The sequence below is a fragment of the Pelophylax lessonae genome (assembly GCF_965119305.1).
Source record: "Pelophylax lessonae genome assembly, chromosome: 3".
Lineage (NCBI taxonomy): Eukaryota > Metazoa > Chordata > Amphibia > Anura > Ranidae > Pelophylax > Pelophylax lessonae.
In genome coordinates this window covers 331,722,888-331,736,381 of record NC_138770.1, presented here as the reverse complement: position 1 = coordinate 331,736,381, position 13,494 = coordinate 331,722,888, and positions in this window count along the sequence as shown.

Sequence of the window (13,494 nt, the reverse complement as noted above, 5' to 3'; positions counted from 1 at the left end):
TAGCAGGGGTTCTTTTTCACCTGCTAGCTGTCAAAAATGTAAAAAAAAAAACGTGGTTGTACTGGGCTCTGCTCACCTGGCCATATCGCTCATTCACAGCACTCTGTGAATGGAAAACTACAAAGTCTGGCAGCCTTTGACGCTTTGAGTGCTGTGGTAGTATATTCATTCTTCCCGTCAGCATGTGTCGGCTTCCTCGTACGAGGAAGGAGATACACTGATGGGTTTGCAGGAGAACTGGATGTCATCAACGATCTGCTTATCACTGGTGCAATGCTTTACAGGCTCCTGCAACAAAAAACAATAAATGCACATTTTCTACCCACAAAAAAATGTGCATTTTTTTATTTTTTCTGCAAAGGTGAATTTACCTTTTAATGGCATCCCAGTCTTAGTCCGTAGTGTTCAATATTGATTTGGCCCACCCTTTGCAGCTAATACTGCTTCAACTCTTCTGGGAAGGCTGTCCACAAGGTTTAGGAGTGTGTCTATGGGAATGTTTGACCATTCTTCCAGAAGTGCATTTGTGAAGTCAAGCATTGATGTTGGACAAGAAGTCCTTGCTCACAGTCTCTGCTCTAATTCATCCCAAGATGTTCTATGGGGTTGAGGTCAGGACTTGGTGCAGGCCAGTCAAGTTCCTTCACCCCAAACACGCTCATCCACGTCTTTTTTTGGACCTTGATTTGTGCACCGGTACGCAGTCAGGATGGAACAGGAAGGGGCAATCCCCAAACTGTTCCCACAAAGTTGGAAACATGAAATTGTCCAAAATTTCTTGGTATGCTGATGCCTTAAGAGCTACCTTCACTGGAACTAAGGGGCAGTGCCCAACCCCTGAAAAACAACCCAACACTATAATTCCCCCCTCCACCAAATGATTTGGACCAGTGCACAAAGCAAGGTACATAAAGACATGGATGAGTGAGTTTGGGGTGGAGGAACTTGACTGGCCTGCACAGAGTTCTGACCTCAACCCGATAGAACACCTTTGGGATGTATTGGAGCCAGAAATGCAAGCCAGGCCTTTTGGTCCACATCAGTGCCTGACTTCACAAATGCACTTCTGTAAGAATGGTCAAACATTCCTATAGACACACCTCTAAACCTTGTGGACAGCCTTCACAGAAGAGTTGAAGCTGTTATAGCTGCAAGGGGTGTGCCAACTCAATATTGAACCCTATAGACTAAGACTGGGATGCCATTAAAGTTCATGTGCTTGTAAAGGCAGGTGTCCCAATACTTTCAACAATATAGGGTATGTAAACATCATCCTATAAACAGCCATATAAATGATGTAGGATAATATATACCCCCTATCTGACCTTGCTGCAATCTAGCATATTGGGACTTTGGAAATATTGTAGGCAGGTACTGGACTACAGAATAATGGAGAAGGAGACATTGCCAACCAACCTGCAAGTCCCCTTTGCTCCCTTCTCCCATTTCCTTAAATTCTTTGGACAGTGCACATCCAGTCGGCCTAGGCCAGTGTAATCACCATTATTACACTTTGTCAGTATAGTTCCTGGGTTTGGTAAATCAAGCTTTATAACTACCCACTGCTGCACTTTAGATGACTTTACTTCTGTTTATGCTGATCTGGATGCCAAGTGTCATCTTATGCCTAGTCCTAATATCTATTCACCCTGTATGCTAAATTGTGCTATTATCATTATTGATCAATTTCAATGCTTACTTTGTTACCAATCATATCAGATAACAATATATTAGGTTTGCCTTTACTAACTGGTTCAATGCCTGTTTTCTTTAATGTAGTACTACTACTGGTTACTAAGCATTACTTTCAGTCATAATGCATGCTTTGATGAAGGCATTTTAAGCGTGTGATTTCCATCGAATAAATCAAAAGAGTGACAAACACCCCTTCACTTGCGCACAGGACTAATACAAATTGTGAGTCAGGCTAGAGAGCAAGTTTCATTATTGTAAGTGCATTTTCATTTGTATTAATAAATGGTTTTTATATACGGGGCAATGAGAGGCCTAGCTCTTCTTTCCTATACACATCCCCACTTTGAGAAAGATTACCTTATCTGACGGACCTGGGACCTATATGGATATATCCTTTTGCTGTGTTTTTGTAATGGGGGTCAAATTTATTTGGTGAGTGGCGTGTGCATGTGATTGTAGTGAAGGAGGGAATCTTTGAAGAACCCACGGGTGATTTCTGGAGTGGAGTGTCTTGGAGAAAATTATCTACTATTTCACTGTTTGGGAATAAGGACATATATCCTAGTGGGACTTTATAAGCACTGTTTGTCACAATTCTTGGTGTTTTTTGAGCGCGGGCAACTTCATATATATATATTTTATATATACACCTTACACAATGATTTCCATCAAAATTTGATTTATACACTAAGGACTTTGGTTCACATACAGTACCTTGGACTGTTTTTTTATCGCACATTTATGCTTTGATATTATATATACAATTTTTGGACTTATCTCTTGATATTACATATATATTTTTGCACTTATGTTTATTGCATGTATATATGAATATATATATACATATATATGTATGTGAAATATATATATATATATATATATATATATATATATATATATGTGTGTATATATATATATATATATATATATATATATATGTGTATATATATATATATTAGCTGTTCACATTTGGATTTACTTTCTTGGATCGTCTTCCACTTACATCACGTTTAATGATGGTCCAATAAGTATTGCATTTTTATTTATTTTTGTATATATTATTGGCAGCTCCATTTTTTTACCTGCCCCCTTTTTTTCATTTCTATTCCTGATTTCCCACATGTGTGGGATCTCTGAGGTAGGCAGTCGTCCTTCCCTAATTCCTATAGTGCGGAATCCTTAATTAAACATTTAATGCATGCTTTGTACACTCAACATAGTGTGCCAGAGGCGTTGAAGTTCTTAAAGCGGAGTTCCGGGCACAAAAACGAGATTTTTTTTTGTACCCCTCCGCTAGGTATGCCTCACCTGAAAAGGAATTGGGTAGTTATTTATTTTTTTTTTGTTTACTTACCCTGCAATTGAAGATCGAAGATACTCACCTCAGAGTACTTCCTCCCTCGGAGCCGCGGCTCACCCCGTCACTTCCTGCCTCGCTATGATTCCTGGGAGCTGAACGTCACAGCTCCCAGGAATCAATGCGACGGCACCGGCCCCGCTCGTCATTTCCGGGCGTCGCGCCGGAAGTGACGAGAGGGGCCGGTGCGGCGTATTCTGGGACAAGAAGACGCGGAAGAAGACACAGAAGAGGACCGCGCCGGCTTCAGCTGCCCACAACAGAGATGGAAACGCTGTGGAAGAAATTTTATAAGTAAGTATTTCTTCTAAAAGGTAAGTGCGAACCGGGACAGATCAGAGGCTAGCCATTGTGGAATGTGCTAGCCCTGACTGTCCCGGGGGTATGTTCATTAAAAAATGACATCTGTGCCCGGAACTCCGCTTTAAGGAGGTTAAGGCAAAGAACAAAGAATCCTTCCAAACCAGCGTCTCCTCTGGAGTTTGCGCTACATATGTTACAAATGAGTGAATAATTTACCAAGTTTCCCTACCACCAGAAATCCAATGAGTAGTCTGTTTTATCTGGTTAGGCTGTATTTTTTTATCCTTTAAATTAGAAATATATTGATTTAGCTTTATAGTTCAGGTTAAGTATTTTCTAGAGAGCATTAGTTAATTCTGCGCTAGCTCTATTTGTTGCCTAGAGTTGCTCTTTGATGTAAAACATATTTTTACCTATTTGCTTAGATTTCAAGGCAATATAAAAAAATGTACAGTTAAATTACTCACATTTCCATTTTAAGTTGCTATACTTCAATAATAATTTACTTTTACTGATTTCTTTGCTTTTCCAGAAGGTAAGAAGCCATCTTGTATGCAGTATATTTGCATATATATGAAAAATGCAGTGAATCAAAACTCGCTGTCATCCCCCATAAATCAGATGACAAAACTTTATAGCTTTATTGAAGGAATAGGGAGCCAGTGGACATTAAACATCACCAATGATCAAGTCATAGAAATAACATATCAGTATTATGAGCCCTATTCCCTTTCAGTTTGTATTGATTTATTTGCAACTAAAATCACTTTCATTATAACCTGTATATGTAAATTCACTTTCGAAAAACTTTGAAAGAAGTAAAATGTATCAACTTTTATTTATAAATAGTAATAGTGCAAAAGTTTTATAATCCATTGTAACTAAAAAGCAATTAGCATTGACTGTTCACACTGTAGACTAAAGTCAGATGACAAAGACTGCTGCAATTAGTGGGCAAATGTGTACCTTTCCACCATATATTAGTCATTAGCAAATGGTTGGGACAATAAAAAGCATCAGTTTCATCTAAATATACACTGCAGCTCTGAGAAAAGGGCCAACAATAAAAATATATAAATAGTAGGTAAACGTACTTTATATATATATTTTTTTCTATTTCAACATAAATCTAATGTATTTCCTCCTAAAGAGAACTTATTGTGCATTTTTTTTTCTATATTTTCTTTATTATGGGCAGAACAAGTAAATATTTTATTCCCATATATAAATAAATAAAAAATAACAAGTAAATATTTTATTCCCATATATAAATAAATAATGCACATAGATATGTTTTATTGTTATCTTCTTACATTTAGCCAGGAAGTTAGGCTTACCTGTACCTTTATATCAGTATCTTGTTTACAGACCTCTGTGGCTTAAGCTGACATACTGTAAACATACACACAAGTAATTAAGTACAGTGCCTCAGTCCTTCTCAGCCCCTCTCTCTCTTTCTACTTTTATTAGGCACTTTCCTAAGTTTCAGATAGAAGCACATAGAAAAAGATCTTCTACTGTGCTCTCTCTCTTCAGCCTCGGTTCACACTGATGCGATGTGGGAAACACAGCAAATCCTGTGCATTTCCTAAACCGCATTGAAATCACACGGCATCCACACAATCTTCTGCAGGTGTCAGTGTTAAATTAGCAACAACCCGAAACAGCTCACAAAATACAGTGCGATTGCCAGAATCAGATTGCATGGGTATGAACACCCATGTGATGCGTTTCAGGTGCGTAAAAAAAAAAGGGTCTTGCACCATTTTTCTGTGGATGCGATGCAATTTGAGCCATACAAAATGTATAGAAACAAAAAATCAATTAGCCCAATCTAAAAACAATGTCTATAAAATGTATAGTGCATACAGTGGGTACAAAAAGTATTCAGACCCCCTTAAATTTTTCACTCTTTGTTATATTGCAGCCATTTGCTAAAATCATTTAAGTTCATTCTTCTTCCTCATGAATGTACACATAGCACCCCATACTGACAGAAAAACACAGAATTGTTGCCATTGTTGCAGATTTATTAAAAAAGAAAAACTGAAATATCACATGGTCCTAAGTATTCAGACCCTTTGCTCAGTATTTAGTAGAAGCCCCCTTTTGATCTAATACAGCCAGGAGTCTTTTTGGGAAAGATGCAACAAGTCTTTCACACCTGGATTTGGGGATCCTCTGCCATTCCTCCTTGCAGATCCTCTCCAGTTCTGTCAGGTTGGATGGTAAATGTTGGTGGACAGCCATTTTTAGGTCTCTCCAGAGATGCTCAATTGGGTTTAAGTCAGGGCTCTGGCTGGGTGGCTGGGCCATTCAAGAACAGTCACGGGGTTGTTGTGAAGCCACTCCATTATTTTAGCTGTGTGCTTAGGGTCATTGTCTTGTTGGAAGGTAAACCTTCGGCCCAGTCTGAGGTCCAGAGCACTCTGGAGAAGGTTTTTGTCCAGGATATCCCTGTACTTGGCCGCATTAATCTTTCCCTCGATTGCAACCAGTCGTCCTGTCCCTGCAGCTGAAAAACACCCCCGCAGCATGATGCTGCCACCACCATGCTTCACTGTTGGGACTGTATTGGACAGGTGATGAGCAGTGCCTGGTTTTCTCCACACATACCGCTTAGAATTAAGGCCAAAAAGTTCTATTTTGGTCTCATCAGACCAGAGAATCTTATTTCTCACCATCTTGGAGTCCTTCAGGTGTTTTTTAGCAAACTCCATGCGGGCTTTCATGTGTCTTACACTGAGGAGAGGCTTCCGTCGGGCCATAAAGCCCCGACTGGTGGAGGGCTGCAGTGATGGTTGACGTTCTACAACTTTCTCCCATCTCCTGACTGCATCTCTGGAGCTCAGCCACAGTGATCTTTGGGTTCTTCTTTACCTCTCTCACCAAGGCTCTTCTCCCCCGATAGCTCAGTTTGGCCGGACGGCCAGCTCTAGGAAGGGTTCTGGTCGTCCCAAACGTCTTCCATTTGAGGATTATGGAGGCCACTGTGCTCTTAGGAACCTTAAGTGCAGCAGAAATCTTTTTGTAACCTTGGCCAGATCTGTGCCTTGCCACAATTCTGTCTCTGAGCTCTTCAGGCAGTTCCTTTGACCTCATGATTCTCATTTGCTCTGACATGCATTGTGATCTGGAAGGTCTTATATAGACAGGTGTGTGGCTTTCCTAATCAAGTCCAATCAGTATAATCAAACACAGCTGGACTCAAATGAAGGTGTAGAACCATCTCAAGGATGATCAGAAGAAATGGAAAGCACCTGAGTTAAACATATGAGTGTCACAGCAAAGGGTCTGAATACTTAGGACCATGTGATATTTCAGTTTTTCTTTTTTAATAAATCTGCAACAATGTCAACAATTCTGTGTTTTTCTGTCAGTATGGGGTGCTATGTGTACATTCATGAGGAAGAAGAATGAACTTAAATGATTTTAGCAAATGGCTGCAATATAACAAAGAGTGAAAAATTTAAGGGGGTCTGAATACTTTTCGTACCCACTGTAACTATCCAGCTGCCAACACTGTATGCGTAAACCACTTCACATAGACATAATAAATAAATATCAAATAGTGCTGCACCAGGAAAAATGGCAAAAAGTGCTAATACAGTAATTCAACAATAATCGCATCAAATATTATTAAATAATGTGAAGAAATAGTCCATAAAGTGCAAAAAAGTGCAAAGTGCTAGCAATAATATTAATCAATAATGTGAAGAAATAGTCCATAAAGTGCAAGAAAGTGGAAGGTGCTAGCAATAAAAATATAATTAATAAATACCATGAAAAATATTACAATAATGTGCAAAAAAATAGTCCATAAAATCTCAGTGGGTGATACTTCATTGCAAAAATGCATAAAGTGCAAAGTGCTCTGTGCTTCTCCACCACTGCTATGGATGAGCCTCTCACCTTACTATCTGACCCCTGTTTCCCTGTTTCACCAGCAGGTCAGATAAAGCAGTTCCCCCATGTGGGGATATATCCAATCAGGTGTAGATCTCTGGTTTAAGTCTTTCAGATCCCTCTCAAGGAAAACAATCCATATATTTGGCAGCAAGGAAGAAATCTAGTGCTCTCTGTCATTTAGGAATAACCATGCAGTTTATTCAAAGCAATATACACTCACAAAATAGGCACACGCAGCTATGCGGGCTTTACAGACATTCACTGGCTACCATGGCCACAGTATGAAATAGACGAATAGGCTCAATCCCGTAAATAATAGCCAAATAAAATGTATGATTCAAATCGCACTGCATGGACATCACATGTGATTTGCACAGAAATGAGGTGTGATTCACATGCAGTGTCCTGCACCACACATCAGTGCATTGAATGCAAGGACGGGGATAGGAGCTCAGCAGCCAGGAACATTTTCCATGGGGGACCGGCCTGTTGGGGCACAACTGAAATCTGTTGTTTATTAATGCCACATGCAGATCTTTAGTATAATAGGTAATTACCACACTACTATGTACAATAAACTACTGGAGGTAAAAAAAAAAAAAAAAAGGGGGGGTCGGTAAAAGGCTTTTACGTAAAGCACTGTTATGTGTCCCCATACCACAGAAAAAAAAAGTTCAGCACTAACTTACTAATCTTACTAATCAATAACTTAACAATATTGGTGGATTGGATGGAAATCTCAATAAACTTCAATATTACCACAATACCTGTCTCTATGATATGTAACAAGTAAAATAAAATGTAAAAAACATGTCTTGTTATTTTTTTTACGTGTATTTCATGTGAAATTACATATCATTGGAATTATTGCACTTGAAGTTAATCTGTATGGTAAATATCTGTAGGAGGGGTTTCCACCATCCCTGAAACATTTCATTTTTATGTCTTATGTTCAGTTTGATGTGTATTTTATGTGAAGTTACATATCACAGAGATCGGCATTGTGGTAAAATTGATGTTTATTGAGATTTCCATACATTGGAGGGTTCCGCCAGTGCTGTATCTTGGCCTAGGCCAATAAGGCCCAGGCCTAGGGCGGCACTTTTCAGGGGGGCAGCAAAAAAGTGGGCACTGATAAGCTTCACTGATGGGGCTGCATTGATATTCTGCACTAATGGTCACTAATGGGCTGCACTGATGGCCACTGATGAGGCTGCAATGACTGCCACTGATGAGGCTGCGCTGATGGCCACTGATAAGGCAGCACTGATGGACACTGATATGATGCACTGATAGGCTGCACTAATGGACACTGACAGGGCTGTACTGATGGCCACTGATGAGGCCGCACTGATATGCTGCACTGATGGCCAGTAATGAGGCTGCACTCATAAGGCTGCACTGATGAGGCTGAACTTATGGAAACTGATGGGGCTGCACTGATGGGCACTGAAAACTGGTTGTAGTCTGTGGTTTACAGATAACAGGGCGGATCATAAACATGAAGGGGTGTGGCCTTTACAGGAAGGGGTGGGTCATATTTAAATTAGGGAGAGCCCAAGTTCAGTCAGGCCTAGGACAGCACAAAACCTAAATACACCACTGGGTTCCACCATTATTGGTAAGTGATTGATTAGTAAGGTAGCGTTATACTTTGTTTGCTTTTTCCTCATGGCTATGTTTTACTTGTGCCACATGCTGATGTAAAGCAGAATGTCCCGGCTATTTCTTTCTGTGGTGCGGCTAGGGATGTGCTCATATACACCATACAAGCACTGAATGCTGCTAGAAAGATCTCAATTCTGCAGGATGCAGAAGACTGAATTACAGCAGAGTACAGCAAGTAAAGTATATAATTATGGGCATGTGTCTACAGTTCAGTAATAATTAAATAAAGCAAGTAAGGGCAATATGTTTATCTCCTGTTGTTTCTGGCTGGCATGTTGTCGCATGTAAAGGTAGCAGCCACAGCCAGTACCAGAAAACCTAGAGGAGGGAGAATTAAATATTTAATGAAAGTAGACTTCATAGAATGAACTAAACATTGTACGCATTCATGCTTTACATTTATAAGATTGTCACCTCATTGTCCTGTTGGATGATGTGTAGAGCAGTGTGGCTGGAGAATGAGAGGGTGTGATTTAGACCCCTTTCACATGGGCTTTCCGATTGGGTCGGCCTGTCAGTTTTTCAGGCGGACATGATCGGATGCTCAATGCACCCCTTTGGAGCAGCGGATCTCAGCAGTGACCACTCCGCTGACACCCACTGCTATCCGATCCTGTTCGTGAAATCCAGATGGATGGAAACCCTATTTTCCATCTGTCTGGAGGATTGGATCAGATCCGATGAAAACGGACAGGCGGTCTGTTTTCATCCGATTTCCCATAGAGGAGAGCAGGGATCTGAAAGGGCTGTCTCTGCAAAGTAAACAGAGACTGACCTGTCATGCGCTTCCGCCACAGATGCCCACAGCTGACTGATGAGAAGGCTATTGGCTCATCATTATCAATAAAGTGGCACCAGGTTCTGCAATATTCAGCATTACCTCCTTGGAAGAGGGGTAGGCGGACACCAACAAAAAACAGCACTAATTGTGCATGCTCAATAAGTGTTTATTCCATTAAAGATGATTAATATGTAGCATGCTCTAGTGTGGGCTAGATATAAGAGAATCTTTGTATCGTAGGTTTGTTAGTGTAGGAAAATTTAGTTTGGCTCAGGGCTTATACTGAGTTGTGAATCTGGGTGAGGGTTCAGTCAGTCAGGGCTAGATGACTCATCCTGTCAGCTCCTCTGGTGCCTCCCCCTGATCTAGAAGGTTGTATAAACTTCTAGATCTGGTGGGTGGAGGTGAGGAGGGACTTCTTGGAATATTTATGAGAGCCTCAGCCAATCCCCATTAAAGGCCTGGCAGGGCGTACCTCATAAATAGGCATTTGAGTAACAAAAGTGAGGCAAAGGTACTTTGGGTCTGGAATAGATTTTGGGGGGCCTCATGCCAAAATAAAAAAAAAACTGGCATTAGGTCCCCCCAAAACCCATACCAAACCCTTATCTGAGCATGCAGCCTGGCAGGCCAGGAAAGGGGGAACAATGTGTGTGCAGACCCTATCCTGAATTTCTGAATCATTTGAGGACATATGCCCTTAACATGGGCAAAGCACCTTGCCGCCATGTTGATAACGACAAAGACATCTTCCCCACAACCCTGGCCCAACGGTTGTGGGGATGCAGGGGGGAATGTATCCAAATCTCAAAACCCCCCCCACATTTCAATATACGGTCAATGATGTCACTGGATGACAATGACCCTTAATTTATTTCAGTGTTGAGGGGAAGAGAAGTGTAAGTCAGAGGGAGGCAAACAACAGGTCATTAAGTGTCGACAGGTGGGTTTTTTTTTTTCTGTGTGGGTCGGCGGGCGTTGTTCATATTGATTGATGATGGATGTACATTGGTGGACATTTATTTATTCTTAATAAATGACTTTTCAAAACTGTCCTTGTGTTTTTATTTAATACTGGCCATTTTTTTGTTTGGTGAATGAATAGGGGTACTGTGTATCCTATACTCATTCACATGGGGGGGGGGGCAGTATCTGGGGGGCTATCAAATTATCAAATTCTGATAAATCACCACCACAGCCCCACAACCTCTGGAGAGGGGTTGTGGGGAAGAAGCCCTTGTCCACACCAACATGGAGACAAGGTGCTTTGCCAGGGGGATCACCCCTGGCAAAGTACCTTCCTCATGTTGAGGGGATGTGCCCTGGTATGGTTCAGGAGGGGGGTACACACTACACGCTAGACTGCGGGCTCAGATAAGAGTCTAGTATGGATTTTGGGGGAACATCACATAATTTTTTTTTTATTTTTGGCATGAGGTTCCCCTAAAATCCAAACCACGTTGGCTCTTTTGTTTGCATTCTGTTGTCAATAAGGATTTTCCTGCTACCAGCAGGGATGATTGGTCATGTTTGTTGAAAGAGAAGTGTGTGAATATAAAAAAAAAACACAGATACTTACCTCACTCTACATCACTCTGATGCTGCAAGCTGTCATCTGCTAGCTTGAAGTCCAAGTACTGAGTGGTCACATGACCACTGATCACTCATTTCTTGGGTCTGCCCTGACCACAGAGCAAAGACTGTCAGTCATGGCTCTGTGCTCTGCCCTCTAGTGCTTACTGGAGCACCAGGCAGGAGAGGGGGTGGGCGGCACACTAAGAGGATGAGCTAGCTGCCTGTAAGGCATTACTCTCAGAATACATCCAGAGTCTGGAGCAGCTCTGTGACATCAGCCAACAGCTGAATGGATGAAGCTCGTGTGGAAGGGGCCTAATGCTTTTTTTCAGGATAAAACATGCCTTAATTTGTGGGGCTTTACTTAAACAAATAGGATGTTGGGAGATTTGAAGGATGAGGTACTGGAGAGCTCATTTGGAAACAATAAAAGGAAGATTTTAGGGGAAACGGTTACAAAAAAGATGAGAAAAGAACAGGAAGAATTTTTTGTTTTATTGTTAATGTCACAGAATTAGAACAGATCATCAAAAAACACCAGCTCATCTTACTACCAAATGAACCACAGGTCACCTAAGAGGGTGCAAAAAACTGATAAGTAATGTACTGCATCTTCTGTTAATAAGAAAATCATATTAAAAATGGTGAAAATATTCCAATAAGAGGCTCATAGATTTGTCTGCAGAAGATTGGAGGTGTAATAGTTCACTTAATAAAGTGTTTACAAATCAATTTTTAAGTGTGGAAGACAGGATTCTCACTGGGGAGTGTCATCATAGGAGTTCACTATCTTGGACACTGTTTATAAACACTAACTATTTCATGAATTTTAATGAAAGATTGTTCATTGCCTTGATCTATGGTTCATAGTTTGATTGCACATTGTCATACGTGTGACTAGCATACGCAAAGTATGGCATCTGGAAAAGAAAAGGGCACATATACTCAATCCATTGGGACTATATAGCATAGAATGTTTGCAAAGTTTCTGAGAAAGTACAGTATGTGTATTTTTCATAGGAGATACATTTATTAAAGCGGAGTTCCGGACAATTTTGCAACTTTAGTGATTCCTGGAGTGCTCGCTATGCTGATCAACAATTGGGCATTTTCAATTTTTTTCGGGGGTCCCTTACCTTATTTTCAGGGCATTTTTGATTGTACTTCCTCCTTTCCCCCCTCTGTGGCCACGGCCACCGACATCACTTCCGCCTTTGCATTGAATTCTGGGAGCTGTTTGTCATCACTCCCAGAAGGCTGGAATCAGAAAGAACTCCCAGAACACTCCCTGGAATCAGGAAGAAGGACACAGCAGATTACACTGCGGCTTCAGATGCCCACATCCAAGATGGCCGCGCTCAGACAGCGTTTTTAAAAATAAGATTTTGACTAAAATCCAATACCGTACACCTTGTAAGTATGAGAATAGCGGTTCTGTAAAGGGCGATGGATTAGTATTATAGGGGTGTTTTTAGTTAAAAAAGGTATTTGAGGCCGGAACTCCACTTTAAGATAATGAGAGACCACGATAAGCTGTTTAACGTACCAACCAGTGCCACAACTGGTATGTGCGCTCTGAAAGAGTGCAAAAAGAGAAAAATAAAAAGGAACATCAAAACACAGTAGATTGGAACAAAGTGAGTAGAACAGTTGCTATTTACTTCTTCTAACTATAAAGTCACAAACAGCGTAAGGAGGGTCCATAAACTGGCAAGCTGATGGTGGAATTTCAGGCTCTATAGAGTAATTGTAGATCTGGCACATAATGAAAATGGTGATGCCTACAGAGCAGTTCCTTGGCTTGCTGAGTGCATATAGAAAACTGCTGCGTGGTACATCTTGGGATCCAGGGGCCCACCAGAGATTAGCTGTGAGGACCAATTGCATAATGAAGTATCAACAAGATCCAGAATGTATGAGAAAAGCAGAGGGCCATGGCAAAGAGCACCCATCAAAATGGTGGTCAAGCCAATCCTGAACGGCTTAGGAGAATCAAAGAATTGAGCATTGCCCTCAGTTACCATTCAGAGACTGACAGAATAGACCTTGGAGTAAGCCAGGTTTAACCACTGTACCACCGGAGGATTTTGCTGTCTTACGTCTGGGCCACTTTTTGCGATTCGGCACTGTGCGAGTTTAACTGACAATTGCGCGGTCATGCGACGCCGTACCCATACGAAATTTATGTACTTTTTTCCCCACAAAC